Source organism: Monodelphis domestica, chromosome 3, assembly GCF_027887165.1.
Source record: "Monodelphis domestica isolate mMonDom1 chromosome 3, mMonDom1.pri, whole genome shotgun sequence".
Classification (NCBI taxonomy): Eukaryota; Metazoa; Chordata; class Mammalia; order Didelphimorphia; family Didelphidae; genus Monodelphis; species Monodelphis domestica.
In genome coordinates this window covers 209,483,575-209,509,213 of record NC_077229.1, presented here as the reverse complement: position 1 = coordinate 209,509,213, position 25,639 = coordinate 209,483,575, and the positions used below count along the sequence as shown (strand labels likewise).

General features: G+C 39.2%; 1 long non-coding RNA gene across 1 annotated transcript; it reads right to left on the bottom strand.

Moving 5' to 3' along the window:
- Positions 1–1,864: 1,864 nt before the first annotated feature.
- Positions 1,865–25,296, bottom strand: LOC130458367 (uncharacterized). Its single transcript, XR_008917618.1, has 2 exons — positions 24,847–25,296; positions 1,865–2,235 (listed from the first exon to the last, which is right to left on the bottom strand). It is a non-coding gene; the product is annotated as an uncharacterized LOC130458367 (long non-coding RNA).
- Positions 25,297–25,639: the final 343 nt, after the last annotated feature.

Genomic DNA, 25,639 nt, shown 5'->3' with positions numbered 1-25,639 from the left:
TATATTTGATAATAGAGAAATGATTGACCCTGCAGAGCATTATGGTCCATTATCTTATTTGCATGTGACTGTTTTTTATTCTTCCAATAAACATTTATTAAGTGCTTACTATATGCCAGGGACTGGGATTTTTTTTTTAAGCTTAAGAAGTAAAACTTCACAAAGTGGTCATTCAAGGACAATTTATTATTATTTGGAGACAATGGCAAACTTTAATAAGGATTGTTGGTTTTCAAAACTGAGAGAAAGTTGTATTTCTTGAGTTCTACCTTATAAGGCAAAGATAAGCCAATGACCGCCAGGAGGTTCTGATTTTTGCCAGGAGAAATATTGAAGGATTCTATAGGAAAGGAGTTGAGTAGATAACAGGAACAGCTAAGAAGACAGCAGATATCTGAGCGAAAAAAAAATGTTAGCAGAGACAGTCAAGTTAACCAAGAAGGATTCAGTTCTTGTACTTACAAGCAAAGGAAGCATCACTTTGAGGATGGTTGAAGAAAAGGCTGGGAGCCTTCTCATTGGAGGAAATCTGAATTCTGTTGCCTTTTAGCTACTAATCTTTAGTGCCATCTGCAGTTTCAGACAGGTAAAACCTCTTAGAAGTGTCAGGTTGTTCTCTTATGTCCCCCACCTACACCCCCCCCTTTATTTTAAGGAGGAGAAATAAAATATGACAAACTATGCAGACACTGTAAAAGCTGATGATCTCATACACTGTCATAATAATTCTTTGTTGTCCTTGGACAACGGATTCTGAAGATTTATCTAAAAGAACTTTCAAAATTATAGAAGTATTTATTTGGTCCCTTTCCCTCTTTGCCTGTTCTTGAACAGGGGAAGAGTTTCTTAAAATAATTCCTGCAATTGTATTCCAAATACTCCTCTTTTCTCCCTTGGCTGATCTTTTTCTACTCCCACCCCTTCCTGAGAAATGTTTTACTTATCTATGCTAAATGACTACTGATTGGCTGTATACTCTAAGCTTGAAAACAAATCTAAACCCTAGAAAGCCCAGGCTGCTCTTTCCTAAGAGCAGTCTTCCTTAGCATGCTTATACATCTCTTTGCTCTTAGTTTGGCCTTCCATCTTTGAGTCACCATCTTTAGAGACCTCTCCTGTCCCCCAGGGACACCTCTTCCAAAAGATCTCATTCCTCAGTCAAGAAAACCCCCCCAACAAATAGAAAAAAGATCCACAATGGAAACTGAGAGGCAAATTCCAGGCTTTGGTCTGCTGATAACATGCTATGTGATCCCAAGAAAGTGACTTCAGCTCCCTGATTCTTGGTCTCCTCCCTGTGTAGAAATAGAAGGGATTAAACTAGAAGACTGCTAAAGTCCCTTAACATTCCGTGTTCTGTGAGAATATAAACTCCATGAGGGCAGTGAATTTGTCTGATCTAAACTCAGTATATTCTTGAGCATCTAAAATGGCATTCTGTCTACAGTAGGTATTTAATATATTTGTTGATTTGAATGAGATAATACATTTGAAAACACTTTGAAAACTTTAAAGCATTAAACAAAATGTAAAATATTGTTGTTTGTTTGTTTGTTTGTTTTCTGGGAACTGGGGCAGTGTTACCTGAAAATAGCCTCTGAATTGCCTCAATTGAACCATAGAAACTCAGGACCTGACCAATAGGAAACTAAGTTAAAATTGCTGCCCCCAAGAACTTATTTCTGCCTTGTGAACATGCCTTCTTTGCATTTCTACAAAACTTCTGAAATAAAAACTTCCTGATTGTTCTCCTCTCTGCACAAAACTAGAGGAAAAAAGCCATGATTTTATTTTTAAACAACCAAAAATATTTGATCATTTAGGTTCATCGGTTTCACATAGAGTCACACATTTTCCCCAAAGGGCCACAAAAAAAGAACATTTATTAAACGATGAGTTATTCAAAAATCAGCACAGGCCCCAGTTGCCTCTCAAAAGCTCTGATTTACTGCCAAGGCTTCCCTTGAGAAAGGCCTCTTTTAAATGTTCATTTCCATTTTAAGATGTTCTGACTTTGATCTGTTGGGAGCGTTCTTTTTCTTTTCCTGATTGCTGCATGTAGACTATTGAAAACAGAATCAGAACCCTTCTCTGGTCCTGAGTTTTGAGAAGGCCTTCCTTGGGCATGCATACAGGCCTTTGCTCCAGGAGCCTCTGTGCTTGGGAGAGCTTCTGGCCTCATCCTGGAGCTATCCATGGCTGGTTCTTTGAGATCCGGAAATGAATGCTCACAACCTATGTCAGGAGAGAGAGAGGCGCATTTGTTCTTTGCATCTCTTCCCACAGGGGACCAGGACAGCAGAGTGTTTTTAATGGTAAGTGACATGATCAGAAATCCATATGTGTATGGGCTGCATTAACTTTTTGTGTGTGAATACAATCATTAATTGAACCAAGTCTGCCAGCCTAGAAATTGGTGGCAGTCAATTACACAAAGAGAGGAATGGGCAGGTTAATTTTATTAATTATCATTAACAATTAATATTAATAATAATAAAATAAAAATCAATAATTTAAAATTGTGATGTATAAAGCATGACTATATCATTATATTATAAATTATTGATATTGAGTAATAATAAAAGTTATCATTTATATAACATTTGCAAATGCTTTACAAATATGTATTTGATTCTCACAACAACTTTGGCAAGTAGGTGCCATTATCATCCCTATTTTACAGAAAAGGAAACTAAGGCAGATGGCAGTTGAGTGACTTGCTCAGGGTTCCACACCTAGTGTCTGATGCAGTATTCAAACTCAGACTGGTAGACTGCAGGTCTGGCACTCTAAGTGTTGTACCATCTTGCTCAGGAATTCTGTTTTGTTGGACCTTTGCCCTCCTAAATATCTCACAAAGGCTATATTTGACCTATGGGGTTTTCAGATAGAAGAGAAAAGCAAAAAAAGACTTTTTTATCCCCAGTCTTGAATTTCTTGGTGTGTTTCATATGACATGGGCCCCTTCTAGAACTAAATCTTCGAACTTTGCCCAGCCCTCAATAAGATAAACTCAAGGGAAGATCATTTAAGTGATCACCCTACACTTAGCTTTAGATTGTTTTGTGCTTCATCCATCCCAAGGCTCCTTCAAATCTATGCCAGTGGGGTAGGGAAGGTCTTTGAGAGTGGGGACAGTCTTTTAAATTCTCCTCTTTCTAGTTTTCTCCCATTTCACCATCTAGAAAGTCAATGCCAGATCTATTAACAAAAAGTCTTTCTCACCCCTTTTCCCCATTCCTTCTCCAACTCAAACATAAAGAAATTTAAAATTTCTTACCGCTTTCTCTACTGACCATGACCACACACACACACACACACACACACACACACACACACACACACACAATACTAGGTAAAAAAAAATATTAAACAAAAAACTATCTTAACTCCCTGTATACTGTACATTCTCAAACTTGTTTTTAGAACTCTTACCTTCTATCTAAGAATTGACACTGTGTCAATCCAGACAGAAGAGCAGTAAGTGCTAAGCAATGTAGGTTAAGTGATGTGTCCAGGGTCACACAGCTAGGAAATGTCTGAGGCTAGCTTTGAACCCAAGTCCTCCAGGTCAGGATCTCTATCTCTTTCTCTCTGTTTCTTTGCCTCTGTCGGTCTCTGTCTGTCTGTCTTTGTCTCTGTGTCTTTGTTTCTGTCTCTCTGTCTCTCTCTGTCCCCCTTTTCTATTCTCCCTTTTCCCCATTATTCCCCTTCTCTCCACTCTTTTGCCCTTTCTTCCTTTTTCTCTCCTTTTCTCTCTGTCTTTACCTGCCTCCCTCTATTTCTATTGCTCTGTTTCTTTTTCCTTTCCTATTCCTCCTTTCTTTCCCTCTCCTTTTCGCTCTCTTCCTCTTTCCCTTCCCCTTCCCCTTTTTTCTTCTCCCACCTCCCTTCCCTATTCCTCCTCTTTTTGCATCATCCCCTTTCTCTCTCCCTCTCCCTCTTGCCCTCTCTCTTTATGAGCAACAGTAATGACATGAAAGTAACATATCCCTATGAAGACTGACCTGGGCTTCAAATCCAGCCCTCCCAGAGATATTCCTACATTAATTTAGAACCAAGTCCTATTTAGAAGTCCTCCCCTCCCTTCCTCACTCCTGCTGGTACTATGAAAGTTTGATCACCAGACTTTTTCTTTTCCATGGTACTCTAAACTATCCAAATCCTGGGTAGAAATCAGACTGCCAGAGAACAGAGGCAGAATGAGCAATTAATTGATAGTTGATCCCTGCTTGCTATTGGTTAACACATCTTTCTTTCACAGGTAAATGACGCGTAGGGTTTGTGTGGTTTTTTTGTTTTGTTTTGTTTTGTTTTAAAGCAGCCATTTTCCTGTAGCACATTTTTTTCTGTTTGTCAGATTACATGTTCAATCAATTGTGACAAGCCAGTAGGCAAGCTAGGCAGCAGTGTAATCCAGTGTCAACTTTGGGCTTTCAGAGCAGAAAAGAAGCTGATGACAAAATGGTATATTGAGGTTTGTTCCTTACTGCTGGAGAATGGAAAGGGGGGAGCCAAAGAGTTGCTTCAACGTTGTCTTTCTGTCTTGGGGAGGGGAACAAATTGTTCCCCAAGGGAAAAGTGGTTATTTTATTATTTTATTTTATTTTATTTTCTGTAGCTGCAGGCAGTCTGTGGATAAGTGGGTATTACGATCCTGGTACATCTCTAATTAATAAGATCAATTGCCACTGTATTTTCTTTTACAAACTAATTTAGATATGTCAGGGCTGCAATTATTTTGAGAATGATCTGGCTTTACGCTTATTCATCTTTCCTCTTCCTCAAGGAGAAAATAAAACTGTCAGCTTAAATGCCCTGTGAAGTCTGTTTTAAGGCCTTGATTGAAAATTAAAAACAAAGCTCTCTGCCCTGTTGCTATTACTGAGGTCAGGGTTCTTGCCCTCATGGTTTTTGTTTGTTTGTTTGTTTTTTTAATTTCCATTTTTTAAACAGGCAACAACATGTTGGTTTCTGAACACCGCCTAGCAAGCTATATATTCAAAAACATTTAACTCTATTGATACTATTTGAGAATTATCAAGTGTACAATTGTAGAGTAATAGTATGGGGTAATAGAGAGCTAGTCTTGGAGGTTGGAAGACCTACATTCAAGTTCCTCCTTTGGTGCGTGCAGATAGCCTGGGTGACCTTAAGAAAGTCACAATTTCTCAGTATTCTAGGTCAGTGTTGTCAAACCTGGTATGAGGATCCCAGCCAGAAGCACATTGACTTAGAAAACCAAGCATTAACATTATCTACATTCCACTGTATTTCTATTTATTTTGTAAAGAATTTCCCAATTACATACAACTATTGGCTTGATTCATGCTTCAGTTCTAGTCAACAATGGAAGATCATAAATTAGAGAGATGAGGATCTACACAATAGTCTCCTCAGCTGGAAGTTCCCTCTAATACTGAAATCAAATTCTTCCATATCCCAATCCCCTAAATGCTCAATATTCATTGCTCTTCTGGGCCTCTTTTCCCCCTCTTCCACAGTATCTGGAGAAGGATGTCTTCCTAAGGTGCAATGACTCCATGTGGACAACACTGTATCCCCAACTTTTACTCCATCACAATCACTGCCATAAATTACAAGTTGGTAACACCCAACACAAGGTAGCCAGGTCCTGAAATTTTGGTCCTGAAATCAGGAAAACTCATCTACCTGAGTTCAAATCCACCACCAAACACTTACTGGCTGTGTGCCCATGGGCAAGTTACTTAAACCCTATTTGCCTCAGTTTCTTCATCTGTAAAATAAGCTAGAGAAGAAAATGGCAAACCACCCTAGCATCTTTGCAAAAAAAAAAAAAAACAACCCAAATGGGGGCATGAAGATTCAGGCACAGATTGAACAATAACACTCACTCCCCCATCCCATCCTAGAACAAGTACTTCTCATTGAGTTAAAAATACGTAGATTTTAAAGATCAGGCCAGGTGTTTCAGTTAGAATAACCTTACCCATGAGAAAATTGGAACATTATCATGGAAACCACTAAGAGATGCCACCAATGTGATTGGCACCATCCAGTGGTGAGAAGGGAGTTCCAACTACCTATCTGAGGAGAACTAAAACTGCTCAAAATGAGATCTAAGGGAACAGCTAGATGCCTCCATGGATTGGAAGCCCAGCCCAGAGAGAGAATGTCCTGGGTTCAAATATGGTCTCAGATATTGCCTAGTCTTTTGACCAGGGCAAGTCATTTAGCCCCCAATGCTTATCCCTTATGGCTTTTCTGCTGTGGAACCAATACAAATATTGATTCTAAGATGGAAAACGAGGGTTTATAAAGAGCTTCGCCACCAGAGAAAGTTCATGTTAGCCAGGAGAAGAATAAATCAAAGAAACCTCCCAGAGCAGTTTCTCTCTGGCTACCATCTTGGACTCAGAGAGTCTGTCTTCCTCCTCGACCCTTGCTAGTGGTCTGATTTGTCTTGAAGGTTTTAGCATTATCCCTCTGTTGACAAACGAATGCTTTCTGGAAAATGAGGCATTTCCAGAAACTGACAGACACTGACTAGAATCCAAGGAAGGGCTCCAAGTAGCTTTGGTTGGCTCAATTCATTAGCTGAAAGGGAGAGGCCTAGAGGTTTTACGCTAGCATTACATTCAAGGTGATGATAAATGCAGTCTGGCTGGGGTGGTAATAAGGGGATTTCTAGCCAGGTCCTGTCTAGACCATGGTTTGTTATGGAGCGAAAGTCACAAAGGGGGCCTATAGTAACCTGCTCCACAGAAGGGCTGTCCTTGGGGAACTTCATACACATTTAAAATCCCAACCTTGCTTCCGGCCCCTAACAGGGACTGCCGTAAATAACATTAGGCCTGTCTTTCAAGGAGCTCTGGGAAGCTTACAGACCGAACACAGTTTTTGTTGTTCGTAGCCATGCATTAAGCTCAGTAACTGTCAAGTCTAATTATTCTCATTAAGGCCTGAAAGTTTTAGGAATTAATTAAGCAGAGAGCAAAAGCTTATGCAAAACAGAAATATTTTCCCCCTTCAAGGATTATCCAGCCATTTGATTGGGATTTTCCTTGGGCTTTGCCCATTATTTCAGGTGATAGGAAAGTATAGAATTTATATAATATGAATTAGAAAAAAGCTTCCATCTCACATGTACTATTCAGCCATGAAAATAAGTACTGGTCCATGAGCCCATTACCCAGAAGGCTCCCTAATGAGAACCAGGCAGTGGGCCTAATGAGGCAGTCAATAAACTCTGCCCCTCCTATTCCTTTGGTTATCACAGAAATCTGTATTTATTGGGGAGTTTGGAGGGAGGCTGATCTTTGGACTCTTGGATATGACACATGATATCAGAGCTAGAAGGGTGCAGAGAAATAATAATCAGAGCTATCATTTATATAGTAGATTCTTATGTATGATAGCCAAGCTAGCAAGGTGCATAAATATAACAATGATAGCTATCCTTTATGTAGTGTTTTTGCATATAATATATCATCTCATCAGATTTTTACAACAGCCTATGAGGTAGATGCCATTATCTCCATTTTACAGATGAGGAAACTGAGAATAAAAGAGGCAAAGCCTTTCATTTTACAGATAAGGGACCTGAAGTTTAAGGAATTCAAGAGACTGGTCTAAGGTCACGAAGATTGTAAACAACAGTACTAATTTCTGAACCCTAAACTCTTGTCTCAGGAAATAAAATGAACATAGAAGGTTTGACTACAATGGAAATTTTTTAGAAAGGTAAATATAAACAGGGTCAATTTAGGTATCCAAAAAGAGTTTGGGATAATTCCATTTTATTGGTGACAACTATTTGCAAGACTATAATTGATCTTTATTTAATTGTCCTATCTCATAGTTTGTCTTCCTCCAAAAATAGTATTGTTCACAAGTAAATTGATCAGGTAGGATTCCTGATCAATTTGAACCTTGGTTTCAGTCCTTATCTGCATTCTGAGCTTTTCTGGGGGTGATTCTGAACTGGGATAAAATGAGAAAAAAATGATTTTAGAAAGCAGGTTGACCTCCATGATTGAATCTGGCCCATGTAAGTCTAGAGATAGGGTGCTAAACCAGAGGAATCAAACAGTAAATCTTGAAGTTTATCAATACTGAAGTAATGTGACATTTTTAAAAAATCTGCTTTCTGGAAGCTTATTTGATATATTCCTATTCATGTCCAAATTAATGTCATCCTGAGGTTAAATACACAGAATCAAGAAATGTAAAATGCTAGCATTCGTACTTAATATTAATGTTGCCACATTACATGTATTTGTGATTCTGCACAGTGTACTGCTTCTAAAAAGGAAAAAAAAAAAACTAAATTGAAAAAGCTGAACCTTTCTTTCATGATAAAAAAAAAAGAAAAAGTATTTATTAAATAACTACTAATGGCACTGTGCTGGGATTTTTACAAGTCAGGTTAAATAGAAGAACCTTTAGAAGTTTCTGTTTTAATACATAAAACCCTAATGTGAGCAGACACATTATTTGCCCTTTTTATAAGGGCATCCAAACAAACAGCTTTATTGACAATGACCATGATGCCTCTGTATTGTCTGAGCATAAGTGCCAATAGTGGTAATGGGAAAAGTGGAAAGGATATTCAGACTAGTTTGTAAGCAGAGAAAAGATCACTTTGATCTTATGTGGCTTTACAGTAATGGTGAGATTTCAAGGACTCTTGGGAGAAGGAAAATTAGGGAATTACAGTGGGTGAGCATGGCACTGCAAGCATTAGGTTTTAGTGTACAAAAAGGTTTCAATGTGAGAATGACATGATCTGTCAAAGGCGGCAATGAGTAGAATTGCAGGCTGGACAGATGTTTCTCTATTAGGGAGACCACTGAGGATATTTTGTTGTTGTTGTTGGCAGATATGCCTAACAAGGACAAAAATGTGGATAGTTCAGAGACTATGGCCCTACTCGTAATACCTACCATTTAAGTTTTTTCAAAATCCATTTGTTGGTTACATTAAAATATCCAATTAACTCTCTTTCTCCCTCTTTCCATTAGAGAAGGCATCATTTGACAAAAAGATATATGTACATAAAAAAATGTCTTACTTTTTCTTATCAGTTCTTTCTATGAAGGTGGACATAGAGAAGCTGCTTGTTCTTGTACTTAGTTTCATTGTCATGATAATTAGCAAAAACCTTAGGAAGAGTGGTTGCCTTGTCAAACCCAACCCCCACACAGATCCTATGGAGTCTCCTGTGGCTTTTTAAAATATTTTGTTTTGAAGAAGACAGAATCTCTAATTTGGGTTTAAGGGATAGTCTCATAATGAGAAATTTGGAAGGAGTTAAAAGGAATTTACTAACCTTGAGCCAGATTGTTTGTCTGGGTTCAAGAACCTTTAATTAGCACCAGAAGAATTATAGTCAAAAGAATAGACTAAATCTTAGTCTGGGGCATTTTGCTGTGTTTTTTTTTTGTTGTTGTTGTTGTCTACTGGGATGGGGGTAGTAGTTCACAGCCCTCAGTTATGTGCTGAAAAAAATTGTAGGATTTTCTTGCCAGAGAGAGGCTTTCTAGCCACTACATCCCCAGTAGATGGTAGCAGAAAGTAGTAGATGACCCAGAAAATGCCAAGTTAATGAAAGCCCATGGAGTTTGAAAATCAAAGAACAGTTTGGTAACCAGTGGAGACATTCATCAAAGATGCAAAAACTCAGTAGAGAATAGCAAAGAGCACCAGAAAAACTTTGCCAGAAGATATTGCTGGATCTAAAGACTGAGAGGTATATGAAGATAGGATTAACTATCCCCTGTCTATTTTTAATTAATCAAATCAAGAACTTAAAGTAACCCTACTTACCATTAAGCATGAGAGTTCACAAGTCATTTACTAGAGTAAGCTCACACATCCAAAGGCCACTTCCCCCTTCCCAGCCTCCATCCCCACCCTCACCAGGCAATGCTAAGCAAATTGAAAGAATGCAATTGGTTTCTGTGAAGAAGGGGGAGTGACAGGAAATGATATGGAAAAAGGAGCATAAAAGAAGGGAACAGCATGGTCTAGGTACCATTCCTTTCCTGGCATTTGGAGTGAGTGGCTGAGATTCCTTTCCTGGCATCTGGAGAAGACTTTTCTCCTGGATCCTGCCTTTTCTGCTTATTGGGTGAGTGGCTGAGATTCCTGCCTTGTCTTTTGAGGAAGCTGCATTGGTAGAACTCTGGCTGAAGACACCATCGAGACTTCTGACTGAGGATTACCAGGAAATCCATGTGGAGATAGGGACTTAGGGGAAGCCCCTGCTGGGCTTAGCCTGACTTCACCAGAGAAGAGCTCGTAGGCTTTTTAGGAATCTGTCTCTTTATCTACATTTTACACTTTCATTCTTTCTACCTCTGTAAATAAAAGCTGCTAAAAGTCATTTTAACTTAAGCTATAATATTTTTAAAACTGGTGGCCACAATCTTACTTTATAACTCTCATATTTAGTAAAAAAAAAAAACAAAACCTTAATTTAAACCTTACAGGTATTACCTTGGCTACATATGCTCCTTTATTTTATTTTTGCTTTTTACATATGTGGGCCCTCCCTCTCTGACAACAAAGTTACACTATGGGCAAGTATATCTAATGAGTGCAAGGGGGCATCTTTGGGGTTCACAAGCTGTGATTTTAGAGTAGATCAGAGTACTTCAAATCCAATATAGCTTTTCCAAGAGTTTGATATAAAACTTTTAGTTTTCCTTTGTTTTAGTGACGCTTCCTCGAACCCGCGAGAAGCCTCAAGATAGGAAGATAGAGGAAGGATAGAAGTTCTGTATGCCACGAGGGGGGTGGTGGAGCCAAATTAGAGATATGAGGTGGCAGGAATGAGTCAGAAATCCAGGCCTTATTAATTATCAAGGAGCCACAGCAGAAACTCCGATCAGTGGACTACTCAGAAGGCTTGTACCCGTCCAGTGATCCAAATTTAATACCACACAGGTCAGAGATATGATAAAGAAAAGAAAGTGCCTGGCAGAAGGCCAGGTCCCAGGTGGGAGAGGTAGATAAGGAAAGGAATCAAAGGACAGGCATCAGTGAGAGCTGAGATCCAAGAGAGGAAGAGAGAGAAGAGCAGAGAAGGAGGAGCTTGCTGTGCCCTGTATTTAATCTCTTTGATATGCAAATATACACAATACATAGGGATGATTATCATTGGTTAATGACAAGGTATAGGTGTGGTTTCTCTTAGCCAGGTGAGCACAAAGAAACCTGTTTTCCTGCCTAACCTGGGGGAAGCTGGGGTCAAGGGTCAGAGCCTTTCCCAGCCATACACCAGACTGAGCATGCTCAAGACTGAGCATGCTCTCTTCTAAACCACTCTGTACACACTAACTGTTTCCCTTGCCCATAGCTATGGGTGGACTGCTACATTTAGCATCAAAGAAATTAAAAACTTCCTTTTTAACTTGGCAGCATGTGAATATAAGGGTAAAATTTATATTTTTTCAATAAAGATCAGTCTTATAAATATATCTGATTTATATAGTAGTTCCTAATTTTGCATGTGTTTAAGCATTGGTTTGCATCCTGGTTGGACAAGAGGTCCTAGAAAATTGTTGTTGAAAAATGAATTAGATTACTGAGGGAAACAATGAAATCTGACTCTCCCAAAATAGGTATATTATAATCCATCTGGAATGTTTCAGATGTAGGTCTTCATAGAATTTGGGGATGCATTAGCTGTCTTTTTGAAATTCAAAATTATTTTGAGCAGTTGGGAAAGTGGACATAGGCTATGCAAATTGCATTCATATAGACTCCCTGCTGAAAAATGAACTGAAGTTAGAAGTAAAGCACAACTAGTGCTCAAGTCTAAGCAGGAAATTACTTTTAGCAAATTCATTCATTAGGGTCAAATTTATACTTCTAGTCTGAGCTGTAACAATGCATTTGTTTGAACTCAGGTCCCAGTCCTTTGTTAGAGACCTTAGTGCCTAGAGTAAGAGAAAATGGACTGGAATCTCACAAAGCATGAATTTCACACTTTTCTATTTCCAAACAGCTGTGGATTCTACCACTTAATTTATAATGGCAGTCTGAATTATTATAATCATCAAATAGCTTTTATTAAGCAATCAAGCAGCTTGGTACCACACTCCAACACTGTATCGCTATAGTATTTCTATCTCTCTTATATTGTAAATATGCAGAATAATAGAGCTATATATATATAGGCCAGAAAGGTTTATAATCCCACAGAAATATGTACTTGTCCAACAATTTCTTTTTCTGTTCCTTCCCATGCAAAAACCCTCTACTAGGCATGCCCACTTTCTCCCCATGCTGCTATTTCATTGTGTCCCCCAGCTCACCTGCAGTCAGTCAGCCAATCTTTTCACCCACAATCAAACCACTAATTATTTGTGGAGCTCCTATTATATACAAGGCAGCAGGTTAGGGACATTGAAACACTAATACCTAGCATAGAAGAAAGTGTGTTGAATTTGCAGTCAAGAAAGACTTGAGCAGGACTCATGCCTCTAGCATTTTCTAATCGTATGATCATGAGCAAGACATTTAAAATCTCAGTCTCAGTGTCCTCCTCTATAAAATGGGGATACTGGTACTGCCTGTCTCATAGAACTGCTGTGAAAATCAAATGAACTAATGTACACGACTGAAGGTGCTATATAAATGTCAACTCCCATTATAGCCATTTTTATTATGAGCAGTGTAGTCGTGAAACATCATAAAATCAGAGAATATGCTGGGACAGACCTCAGTGGTTACCTAATCTAACCTCTAGATAAAAGGAATCCCTATTATAATATATCCAATAAGTGATAGTCCATCCTCTACTTGGAGATCTCCAAAGAGAGGAAACTCATTAAGCTCTCAAGGCAGTCCAGGCTACTTTCTAATAGCTCTAATTGTTAGGAAGTTAATTTGGCTAAGAAAATCTTAATGGAAAATAGAAATGATTAGGTGAGCTGATAAAATTTGTCCCATTTGTTCCAACTGGCCTGTGTATAGATGCTTCTATGATTGATCTTATTCTTCTGAAGTGACCCAGATTCCCAAGGTTATGCCCCTTTCCTACTTCAGGATCTGTAAAAGCCTTTCATTCAAGCACCATCCTAGCTAAATTCAGAGAGGCTCCTCATTGATTGGTTGTTCTTGTTATTCAGTCATTCAGATCTGACTCTTTGTGATCCCATGGACCATAGCATACCAATATTATTCATGGGGTTTTCTTGGTACAAATACTAGAGTGGTTTGCCATTTCTTTCTCCATTCAACAGATAGGCCAACAGCAACTCACCAAGATCATCTACTAAGGCACAGAATGATTTCAATCTGCCTTGGTTGGTAGTGGGGGTCCACATCAAAGAAATCTCTGAGCTTTTGAACAATGGAAGAAGTATGCATGTAAAATAAGTTCAAAAGTAGGAAAAAAGATCACGTGCATAGATTCATTGTTTCCTATCGTTTGCAATCCAGATATCTAGAATGTGAAATCCTTGAAGAGGATTTTTTTCCCCCTTGGAGAGAAGGGATGGAAGAATGTAATTTGAATGTAAGGAGGAGGAAAGCTATGAATGTGTCTGGCAGGGAATCAATATGTTGTTTTTGTTGGTTCAGAGTCCCAACAAGAAAGAGTGATGGACGGTTTATAAATAAAAAGACAAAATTAGCTTATAGCTCCTTTTTCTTTCTATCTCCAATAACAGGGGTGGTTAAGCTAGCAGTGAGCTTCACAGACTCTCATAAAGCAAAGCTGTGAGCAGTCAGGCATAGGAGACTGAAAGGAACATGTAATAAAATAATATCACAGAGACAGGGCTAAGAATTTATACATTTTTGCCTTTCACTTGCTTGTTGATAATAATAACTCCTTAGACACTTGAAGCCTAAATAGGTTTCTTTACTGGTTCATGGGGTGGTGTTTGCTTTATTATATTTCTTACTGGTTTACCTTTGTAATATTTGCTTGGAAGTGCTCAGTCAATGTAATTGAAGGAGAGATTCACTGAGTAAAAATGGTGGGGAATGTTAGCCTTAAAGCTCTAAAACATGGGAGAATAATCATATGGACTTTGCTAAAAAATTTTTGTTTGGTCATTTTTCAACAGTGTCTGACTCTTTATGATCCCATTTGGGACCTGCTTGGTAGAAATCCTGGAGAGGTTTACCATTTTCTTCTCTTGCTTACTTTATAGATGAAGAAACTGAGGCAAACAGGATTAAATGATTTGCCCAGGGTCACATAGCTAGTAAGTATGAGGTCAGATTTAAACTCAGGAAGAAGAATCTTCCTGACTCCAAAACCTGCATTCTATCTACTGCATTACCTAGCTAACAAATATTTGCTCCCCCTGCCTCCCCTTTTCCTTTTTTGGTATTCAGAGTTCTTTATCACCTTATGGATCATCTTGTCCATGAAGTTTTCTTAGTAAGGATATTGGAGTAATTTGCCATTCTTTCTCCATTGGATAGAGACAAATAGAGATTAAATGACTTGCCCAGGTAAGCTACTTACCTGGGGTCTGAGGCTGGATTTGAAATCAGATCTTGGCCCAGCATTCTGTGAAAGGAATTCTTTATTCTCTCTGTCTATTTTGAGTTAACACTTTGTTATCAAGTAAGAGAATTCACAAGTCACTTACTTGGAGAGTTCCACCCTTTTGACCCAATCAATCAGAAATTTGTGAATCCTTTGATAAGAGTTGATACTTTCAGAGGGTGAGAAGTGGATCACACAGACATTGCCCCCTTGGGCAGTGCTAAGCAATTTGGAAGCTGTGATTGGCCCCTGTGAAGAGGGGAAGGGAAAGAAGGTGACTATAAAAAGTCCTCAAAGTCGTTGGCTGGTGGTCTTTGGCTTGAATCTTCAACTTGGAGGATCTTAGACTAGGACTGTGGCTTGGAGCTACAACTTAGACCTTGGCTTCAACTTGGGACCTTGGCTTTGAACTGCCTCTTGAGTGAGTGAATAGCTGGTCTTCCTTTCCTGACTTCTGGAGAGAGATTAGTTCCAGAGAGGCCTTCCCCTCTTGGAGGATGTTGCAAGGGTAGAACTCCAGGTCCTCTGGTCAAGGGTTAACAAGCCCTGCTAGTGAACAAGCACCAGAGCAAATATTTAGTGTGATGGGATAGAGATCTTCTCTACCCTCTTTTTCATTTCTCTACTTTCACTCTCTCCACCTTTTTTGTAAATACAAACTGCTAAAAGTCATTTTAACTTGAGCTGTATTAATTTTAAAATCGGCAACCACAGTATTATCTTAAAATTCTCATATATTTAGTCCAACCATAAAATTTAATTCCTTACAATTCTATCCACTAAGCCACTTAGCTGCCTCCTTTTTTGGTTAAAAGCTCCATTTTTGTGCCTTCCATCTTTGACCCTGTGTTTAGGGAGCAAGGATGTTAGGAAGGGTTTTGCTACAACTTACAGATCTCAGGGAACCCAAGAGTAGACTAGGGAGACAGACAATAGGGTTCTGAGCAGCCAAATACAAAAGCATTTTTTTCCTTTAGTCAAGAGAATAAATATCACACCCTCTCTGGCTTTTCTCTTACCTTTAGCAATGCAGATTCATCTGTCCTTGATTCTATTCACCTTACCTACCATGCCTCCTCTCTGAGTCTTCTTGACGCTAGGTCCAGTACTCAACTCCACTGTACCATCTAGCTGCCCTTTGGATGACTTACTTTTATACCTTAGTTAACATCCATAGAAATTAACATTATTCAAATGCCCAGAACAGGAGCAAAATCAAAGTCCACCCAGGATAATAGAATCCGAAGCTGAGAGTCAGGAGGTCCTGGTGGGAAGGAAGGAGCCATAAATGCTAGTCTCTGCTCAGGAGCTACTCATGGCAGAGGAAGATTGCAGATTTACATGCTCTCACTCACAAAGCCTGAGAACGGTCCAAAGCCAAGGATCTAGCATGTGGACTCAGAGTTGGAGGAGCAGAAAAGATTGAGCTTTGTTGGATGCCATTACTCTGAGTTATGTGGAGGGTGCTTGTCCAGTGGGGAAAAGATTGGCTATATGTTAACCCGAATTCATTCCTCTTTCAAACAGGATGGAAGGCATTGGCTTGAGGCTCTTATGGATCTCTGGCATAAAGAGGATTCTCATGGGTTGCCAAGGGAGTTGCTTTTCTAGCAGCCCCAAGTTCATTTCTCTTCTAAGATGCACCCAAACTACACAGTGCTGTTTTGGAAGACTATAAAAATCCCTGCGGTTTAAGGTGGGGAGGGAATAAGGTAGAACTCAGTGCAAAACAAAGAATATTCATGGGCTACCCTGGATGCTTTAAGGCCTTCTGACATCTTTGGGGTAAAATAAACACTACCTCGCACATGCCATAGATTATTATCTAGAGTGTATATATGACAATCATGCTTAAATCTGACGGCAGCCAGGTGGCACAGTGCATAGAATGCCTGACATGGAGTCAGGAAATCTCTTCTTCCTGAGTTCAAAGCTGGCCTCAGACACTTCCTAGCTGTGTGACTTTGGGCAAGTCATTTCACACTGTTTGCCTCAGTTTCCTCATCTGTAAGATGAGCTGGAGAAGGAAACAGCAAACTACTACAGTAGCTCTTCTAAGAAAATGCCAAACAACATCATGAAAAACCAAATGCAACTGAAAACAACTGAATGAGCCCAAGACTAAAACCAGTTCATGTAAATAAAGGGCTTGGGCAATGCCCTCAAGTTTCATTCAAAGACCCTTAAAGATATTTCTTAGTGTAGAATATATAGAAGCAAAAGGCAAAAGGAGAAGAGATTCAAATAACTCTTAATAACAAGCATTTATATAGCATTTTAAAGTTTGCAACGCTAAGATGTAGGTACTACTATCTCCATTTTATAGATGAGTAAACTGAGTTTGGTTCAATGACTTGCCTTAAGGTTACACAGCTAGTGTCTGAAGTAGGATTTGAACTCAGGTCATCCTGACTTTAGGTTCAGCTCTCTCTATATCTTGTCACTTAGCTATTTCTAGTTATAGCAACAAAAAGGGAAAAATAATTAAGATTCAAGAGGGAAGGTAACAGAGAGTAGGTTGAAAGGCAAACAAGGGTTAGGGGGTTTGTACCTCAAATTGGAATTTAGGGAGCACAGAACTAAACTATTGCCTCGAACTAATTTCCAAAGAAAAGTTGCTGACCTGGGGAGCTCATCAGGATCCTCGAGGATTAATAATTATAATAATAATAGCTGACATTGATATATTGATGACTATGTGCCAGGCACTCTATTAAACCTTTTATAATTATCTCATCTGATTCTTGCTAAGGACCATGAGAGGTAGGTGCTATTATTGTCTCCATTGTTACAAATGATGAAACTGTGGCAAACAGAGAATAAGAGTCACACAGCCATTAAGTGTCTAAGGCTGGAGATTCGAACACACGTCTTCCTGATTCCAGGCTTAATACTCTTTCCACAGCACCACGTAGCTGCTCTCTAAAACTCAAGTGTATCTCACTATATTTCCATATCTTCTCAGGAATAGCTCTTGCATGGCACAGAGAAAGTGGCTTCAGGGGGCAGCTGGGTGGCTCAGTAGAGATGGGAGTTCCTAGGTTCAAATCTGGCCTCAGACACTTACCAACTATGTGACCCTGGGCAAGTCACAGGACCCCCATTGCCTAGCCCTTACCACTCTTCTGCCTTGGAGCCAATACACAATATTGACTCCAAGACAGAAGGTAAGGGTTTAAAAAAAAAAAGAAAGTGACTTCATCTTCATTTGACATTTAGGTTCATGGAGGTCCTTTAATTATTAAGCATCCTTTTTTTCTGGTTCCTGGTCCTCTAGTACAGTATAAATTATATATATATATATATATATATATATATATATACATATACATATATATATATGTATATATATATATATATATATAAATTAATGGACTTCAGCTTCTTCAACTGTAAAATCTTCATTTTTTTATTAGAAAAAAATTTACTAGACAGTCAAATCTAGATACTAGATTAGGTTTGACTACATGGTCTCAATGTTCCTGGCTCAAAATCTTATTAAAAAACAGAGACAGAAATCTAGTGAGAAACACGGCACTGTTTTCACAGGGAGTTTCATGGGCCAGCAGATATCAGAATCTTGCCCTGGCTGCAACTCAGCAGGTGTCAAAATATTGTTCTTGGCTATGGGATAACCAGCATGAAAATATGGGTTAATAAAGGACTAATCTCTAGGGAAAACTAAACATAATCTCCCTAAAATCTCAAGATCACAGAAATAATGTTGATTGCACTTCCAGATTATGTTACTTCTGAAATTCTTAATTCAACAAGGGAACCATTTGATTTGAGGCCTGGAAATCCTCCTCTTTTGAATTAGACCATCATCTGTATATTTATATGTGTATACTCCTTTCTTCTTCCTTTAAACAGACCAGTTATAAATTCAGGTTTTGTGTGTTTCCAAAAGAAGTTATGAAGTGCATGAGGAAAAGAGAGGCTAGGGCCCGAGGGTCAGAGCACTGCCAGGTTTGTTGTTTTCTGCCGGCTGTCATGGGGCCTATGCAGGCCAGAAAAGGCCTTCTCTCTCCTGAAAGCAATACTTGGCATATTTGGAGCACATGCTGACAGCAGTTGCTTTTTCAAAGGCTTTGTAAATTCCACTTCATTGTTCTATCCCATTTTCCATTCAGAGACACAGCAAGGGGCATTTGGCAGGCCATGAAATAAAGCTGCACGTGTTGTAAGCCCTTTCAGGGGGAGCCTCCATCCCCACCCCCATCCTCAGCTTCTCTCACTGCTTCTTCCTCTGAGTTTGCCTCTTTTTCCCTCCTAGCCTTCCCCCTCCTCCTCCTCCTCCTCTTCCTCCTCCTCCTCCTCCTCCTCCTCCTTCTCCTTCCTCTTCTCCTTCTCCTTCTCCTTCTCCTTCTCCTTCTCCTTCTCCTTCTCCTTCTCCTTCTCCTTCTCCTTCTTCTTCTTCTTCTTCTTCTTCTTCTTCTTCTTCTTCTTCTTCTTCTTCTTCTTCTTCTTCTTCTTCTTCTTCTTCTTCTTCTTCTTCTTCTTCTTCTTCTTCTTCTTCTTCTTCTTCTTCTTCTTCTTCTTCTTCTTCTTCTTCTTCTTCTTCTTCTCCTCCTCCTCTTCCTTCCTTCTCTCTCTGTCTTCCTCCCTCCTCTGTCTCTGTCTCTCTGTCTTTGTTTCTCTGTCTCTCCCTCCTTCTCTCTCTGTCTCTGTCTGTCTGTCTGTCTGTCTCTGTCTCTGTTTCTATCTCTGTCTCTGTCTCCCCCTCCTCTCACTGTCTCTCTGTCTCTGTATCTCTGTCTCGATCTCTCTATGTCTCTCTCTGACTTTGTCTCTCTGTCTGTCTATCTGTCTGTCTCTGTGTTTGTCTCTGTGTCCGTCTCTGTCTCTGTCTCTGTCTCTTTGTCTCTCTCCCCCTCTTCTCTGTCTCTCTGTCTCTCTGTCTCTCTGTCTCTCTGTCTCTCTGTCTCTCTGTCTCTCTCTCTCTCTCTCTCTCTCTCTCTCTCTCTCTCTCTCTCTCTCTCTCTCTGTCTCTCTCTGTCTCTCTCTCTCTCTCTATCTCTCTCTCTCTCTGTCCCAGCTCTACCTGGTCTTTACCTTTACCCCAAATTGGAAAGAGCAGTCTGTAATGAGCTGGTGCAGAGAGAGCATTAACACTGATCCTGTTGTCATCACAGCAGATGGAACTGTTAAGGAAATGCTATTAGATTTCAAAGATGCCATCAGCGCTCCCCTCTGCAAGATGAAAGACAAGCAAACTGGCCGCATCAACTTTCTTGGCATCTCATTCTCTTCTGCCCATCAAAGTTCTTAGGAACGGTCTATTCATTCCGATTCAACTAACATTTACCAAGTGCCTCATGGGCACTGAGTGAGAGATCAAGTTTAAGTAAGTTATGGTCCTTGACTAATAAAATAGTCAGCTCGGCATTGCAGGGGTCACGATGTGACTGCAGGGCACCATGGGAAAACGCCTCTTCCCCAACCTCCCCCCTAACACGCACATACATACTGGCAAATATTGGAAAAGTGGAAGGGACCAACCTCATATATTAGAAGCATCAACTTTACAAAAATGTTTGTCCCTGGAAACCACAAACGATGTTGGCTGCAAGGAAAAGTTTATGAAGATACTAAATTCACTATGATAGTTCAGTAGATGGGGTTTTAGCAGAGTTTGAAGGCCTGTTGACAATCTAATCCATTTTTCATCTCCAGGGTATAGAAGCAAGGTTATATAAAGAGTGCAGCTTTATTCCAGTCTATTTAATTGGGTTCTACTCTTAGATTTAAAAGCAACCCAGAAGCCAGTGTGAGGCAGGAGGAAGAGTCCTGGGTTTGTTGTCAGAAGACCTTGGTCCCTCTCCCAGCTGTCATTTATTAATTGCATGACCTTAAATAGGCCGGAGGTTCCTCATTTGTAAAATTAGGGGTTTGGACTACATGGCCTCACTAGGCTTAGAGTTTCAAAGTTCAAACTGGGCCTTGGGTATTTGCTAACTTTTTGACCCTGGACTTGACACCTTGTCTCTGTTTGACTCAGTTCCTTCCACTGTAGGGATAATAGCACTATCTACTTTACAGGGTTATTGTGAGAATCAGATGAGATGATATTTGTAAGTGCTCAGCAATGCAATGATCCAGGACAATTCTGAGTGAGAAAAGAACGCTATCTGCATTAGAGGAAAGAACTGTGGGAGTAGAAATGCAGAAGAAAAATGTATGATTTAGCACTTGTTTATAGGGGTGTATGATTTGGAATTTTGATTTTAAAAGATTATTACAAAAAATGAATAATATGGAAATAGGTTTCGAGTGATAATCTATGTATAACCCAGTGGAATTGCCTGTCAGCTCCAGGAGTAGGGAGGGAAGAGGGGAAAGACAGAACATGAATCATGTAACCATGGGAAAATCTTTTTAAAAAATTAAATTAAAAATAAATAAAGTGCTTAGCACAATATAGATACACTTATTTCCTTCTAAGGTCCTTTCTATCCCTTAAGTTTATAATACTTCAGGAAACTCTTCCAATTGGTTAGTCTGTTTTTTTTAAACCCTTACCTTCTGTCTTAGAATTAATACTGTGTATTGGGTCCAAGACAGAAGAACAGGAAGAGCTAGGCAATGGGAGTTAAGTGACTTGCCCAGGGTCACATAGCTAGGATGTGTCTGAGGCCAGACTTGAATCCCATCTCTGGGTCTGGCTCTCAATCCACTGAGCCACCCAGCACCTCCCCTTCCCCCACAAACTGGTTAATCTTGATTCAGTTTTTTTTTAATTGTATTAAGAATTATGGTACAGACGTATAACCCAGACTAAATTAAACAACTCCAGGAGGACGGGAAGGAAAAGGGAGGGAGACAACATGAATTCCATAACTTTGGAAAACTTATGTGGAAATTTGTTTTTAAAATAAAATAACACAATTTTTTTAAATAAATGTCAATGGACAAAGAGATGAGTTGAAAAAAAAAAGGATTATGGCATAGAGTACAAAAGTCAATAGTGAACTTGCAAGAATGCTGCCCAAGTTTTATATTAGCTATTTTGGCAACCATGCTCCCTTGTTGGCTCATACTAAACTGATGACCAGTTTAAAATCTCTAAGTTGTTTTTTAATATGTACGTCTAAGCCATGTCTCCCCTATCCTGTGCAGTTTAATTTTTTGAACCATGGTTTAAGAGGTTTGGGTTTTTTTTTTTTTTTTTGGAGTCTGTACATCATTCCTACTGCTAAAGAGTCTTTTGAATCCTTAGTTTGCCCTATAAACATACTAGTTATCCCTCTTGGCTTTCTGTCATTTGTAAATTGGATAAAAAGGCCTCCTATTTATTCATAATACTAACCCACAATCATTAAGCATTTATACACCATTGTCCTCATTAAAAACCCATAAGGTTACTAGTAGAATCATTAATGTTATTCCCTATATAGTCTTCAATACTTCTTAAGAGCTACAACTTCATTCATGTGGAAACTGTCTTTACAGATAATCGATCAATCAACTAACATTTATCAGTGTGTACCAGGCACTGTGTGCCAGGCACTGTGCCAAGCACAAGAGATGACAAAGAAGGACAAAAGCTAGATCTACTCTCAAGGAGCTCACAGTCTAATGGAGGAAACAGTGTCAGACAACTATTTACAAACAAGATTCATTCAGCATAAATTGGGGTTAGTTTCAGAAGGAACATCCTAAGACTAAGAAGGACTGGCAAAGGCTTCTTGTAGATGGAGCTTAGATGGAACTAGAAGGAAGCCAGAGAAGCCAAGAGGAGGAAATGAGATGGGAGAGCATTCCAACCATGAGGGACAGCCAGTGAAAATGTTTCGAATTGGGAGATGAAGGGTTGTGTGAAAGGAATAGCAAGAATGGATGCCAGTGTCACTGGATTCTGCCATGGAGGGAAGTAAAGTCTAAGAATCCCAGAAAAGGTAGGAAGGCATCACGTTATAAAAGACCCATCACAGAGATAATAGGGAAATATCAGAGTTTATTGTATTAGAAGCAGAGGGAAGAGAGGGCAAAGAGTTATGTGATTGTACATGTAAAATCTCTATCAGATTACTTACCATCTCAAGGATGGGGGGAGAGGTAGAAGGGAAAGAAAAGGAAGGATGGAGAGAATTCAGAACTCAATATTTTTTTTAAATGTTAGAGAAATAAAAACTGTAAATAAAAAGAAGGGGGAAAACAAAGTTAACTCATGCTTCAGAAACATAAGTTTGACCGCTGAGCAGAGATATGGATTTGAGGGAGGACAGACTTGAGTTAGGGAAACCAATCAGCAGACTATTATCAAAAGAACACAATCCTTCAACACCTTAGTAGATGGTGTTCATAAGTTTTTTTTTTCCTGTTGTTGTTGTTTTTGCTTTTCTGTGGACCAGACCTGTGATTTCACTGATAAGGGAAATTTCCAAATTTGCCAGCGGCACAAAAAGATTAGGCAACTTGTCCAGGGTGTCCTGTATATTGGGACCAATGTGTAGATTCAGGTCTAATGTAGACTGCTCAGTCCTGACTCTATGGCCAACTCTCTGTTCACTATGCCAGTGAGGAGCTGCCTGCCATCCAAAATAACTTCATTAGCTGGTAACCAACCTTCTGAAAATGAGCTTCTCTGGGTGCTGAGCAAGGCTAGTCCTCAAAGGATAGACACATTGTCTAACACTGGCATGGACTTCTAAACTAGTCTGGTTTGAGCCTGTTGGAGCTCAGAGTAACCTCCAAGTCATGGTGAAGCATTAAAATAAGACGAACTCACATTGTAGTTGAAGAACTGAATCGTAGAACGATGAAATGACTCGCCCCATGATGACATGGTCAGTGAGCAATGGAATCAGGACTTTGAACTCAATTCTTTTTAATTAGGGGGCAGGGTATCTTTCACCAAAGTCCTGTATGCAAAACAGGATAGAACCAAGTCCAAAGTCCTAAAGTATATGACTAGAAATTTCCCTCAAAGATATTTTGTATACAGTTGTTCAACTGTATACAAATGAATTTCACTCTATCAAAAAATAAAAAAAAGGAGTTATTTTGGAATTTTTTTTAAATTTAAAATTAATTTAAAAAATTAACCTATGCTTGCCTCTAGTGATAACTATTTTCTATATGTTCACATGTTTAATAATTTATTCTAGAATTTGACAGAGATTGATGTGAATTTTCCTCATTTGTATTTTTTAAAATCAATTTTATTCTTTCTTGAAAACTGAGGCAGTTTTCCCTCCTCTCTAGTCTTTTGGCTCCTCTCCCATGCACTATGATTCCACAGAGATTATCTACAATTTCACCTGTAAATTCTTTGAGTACTCTGAGATGTAATACTTTTCGCTGTGGAGGATATGTAACTGACTTAAAGCAACGAAGTGCTTTCTTATGATATATTGGGGCTACATTTCTTTTAGTAATGTTTATTTGGGTTGCAGAATTATAAAAACCAAGTATTGCCCCAAAGAAGAGATATGGGAAGACCCTGATCCCCATGCTTTTGCAGAGTAGGAGAATCAGTAGTGTGGCACATTGCATATATATGTGTATATATATATATGTATATATATATATGTATGTATATATGTATGTATGTATTATCTGATGCATTGATTGGCTTTCCTTATTTTTCTCTTTTTTCTTAAAAAATATTTGTTATATAGGATGGCTCTTCAGGAAGGAGAGGAAAGATACCGGGAAACATTTAAGCATTGTACAAGTCAATAATATGAATAAAAATAACTTTTCATCTAACCTTTCCTATTTACAGGTCATTTCCCTGGGTATAGAAAGCAGTTTGACTATTTTCCCCAAGATCTGCTAACATTTCCCAAACAACAGCTATATATTCTTCTTTCTCTGAAAATGACTGAAAAATTCCTTCCTATTTTCTTTTTTTCATGTTTCTGAAGCATAGGCGCATTCCAGCCTTCCATCACCCATGGAGGTTTGTACCACTCATTTCTATGCCCACATCACTACTTATTACCACTAAAGTTCTCCTCCATTGTCTCATTGTGCTGTGGTGGTAATGCTGATGGCAGAAGATGATGCCAGTGGGGCACACTCTCTATCACGTAGTACCAAAATAGAAATGATTCAAGACTGTACCTGATAGCAATTTATGGAGGACCAGCCTACTTAAATATAAAGAGGCAAGTCACCAAAAAGTTGGCCACCAGGTGATAAAATTCTGGGCAATAATTGTTCAGGTCATCCACAAAGACATTAAGGAGTTGCAATCTCCTTATGAGATTTTAGTCACTCTGGTAAAATAAAAAAATCTTTGAAGCATTGAACAAATATCACTACCGTGCCTCTTCCCCCCGCCCCATGCTTCCCGTGTCTCTCTTTCCATCTTTTTTTTAAAACATATTTTTAAATCATACCTTGAAAGTGAGTTCATGATATACCTCCACTGGTTTCTTTAAATCCTCTTTTCTTTCAGGTTGGGATGATTTGTTTCTTATCTATCCACCAGGGGAAGCTCATGAGTGAGTTCTACCACTGATGGTGCTGGGTTGCTATGGCAGCATCATGATGATGACTGCACATGAGCAGTTGATGCCCTTCAGCTAGGCTACTTAAGTGTACCCACTCCCCCCCTAGAGGTTATATTTTTGAAATGGGGAGAGCACTGAGGAAAGAAAGCAAGCTGGCTTGGAGCCTTTTAGACTGAAGAAGCTGAAGCTTTTCCTTTGCTTATAATGCTACTTCTGGTTCACTGTCTACTTAGAGAGCTAGGACTATGGACTGAACCAATGATTTCACTGGTAGAGGGGATTCCAGGTGAGGAAAGTTCCTCCATCAGTGTTAGTTGGCACTTTCCCTGAAACTTATAGTCTTATCATTTATCCTAGAATTGTATAGACATGAATTTTTCTCATTTCTATTTTCTAGAATCTATTTTATCTCTTCTTAAAAATGGGGACAATTCTGTGCTGTAAGAAACGATGACCAGAGGCAGCTAGGTGGATCAGTAGCTTGAGACAAGAATTCCTGGGTTCAAATATAGCATCAGATATTTCCTAGCTGTGTGACCCTGGGCAAGTCACTTTACCCACATTGCCTAGCCCTTATCACTCTTCTGACTTGGAGCCAATACAACATATTGATTCTAAGACAGAAGTTTTAGGATGGAAAAAAGAAAAGAAACAATGAGCAGATTGATTTTAGAAAAAA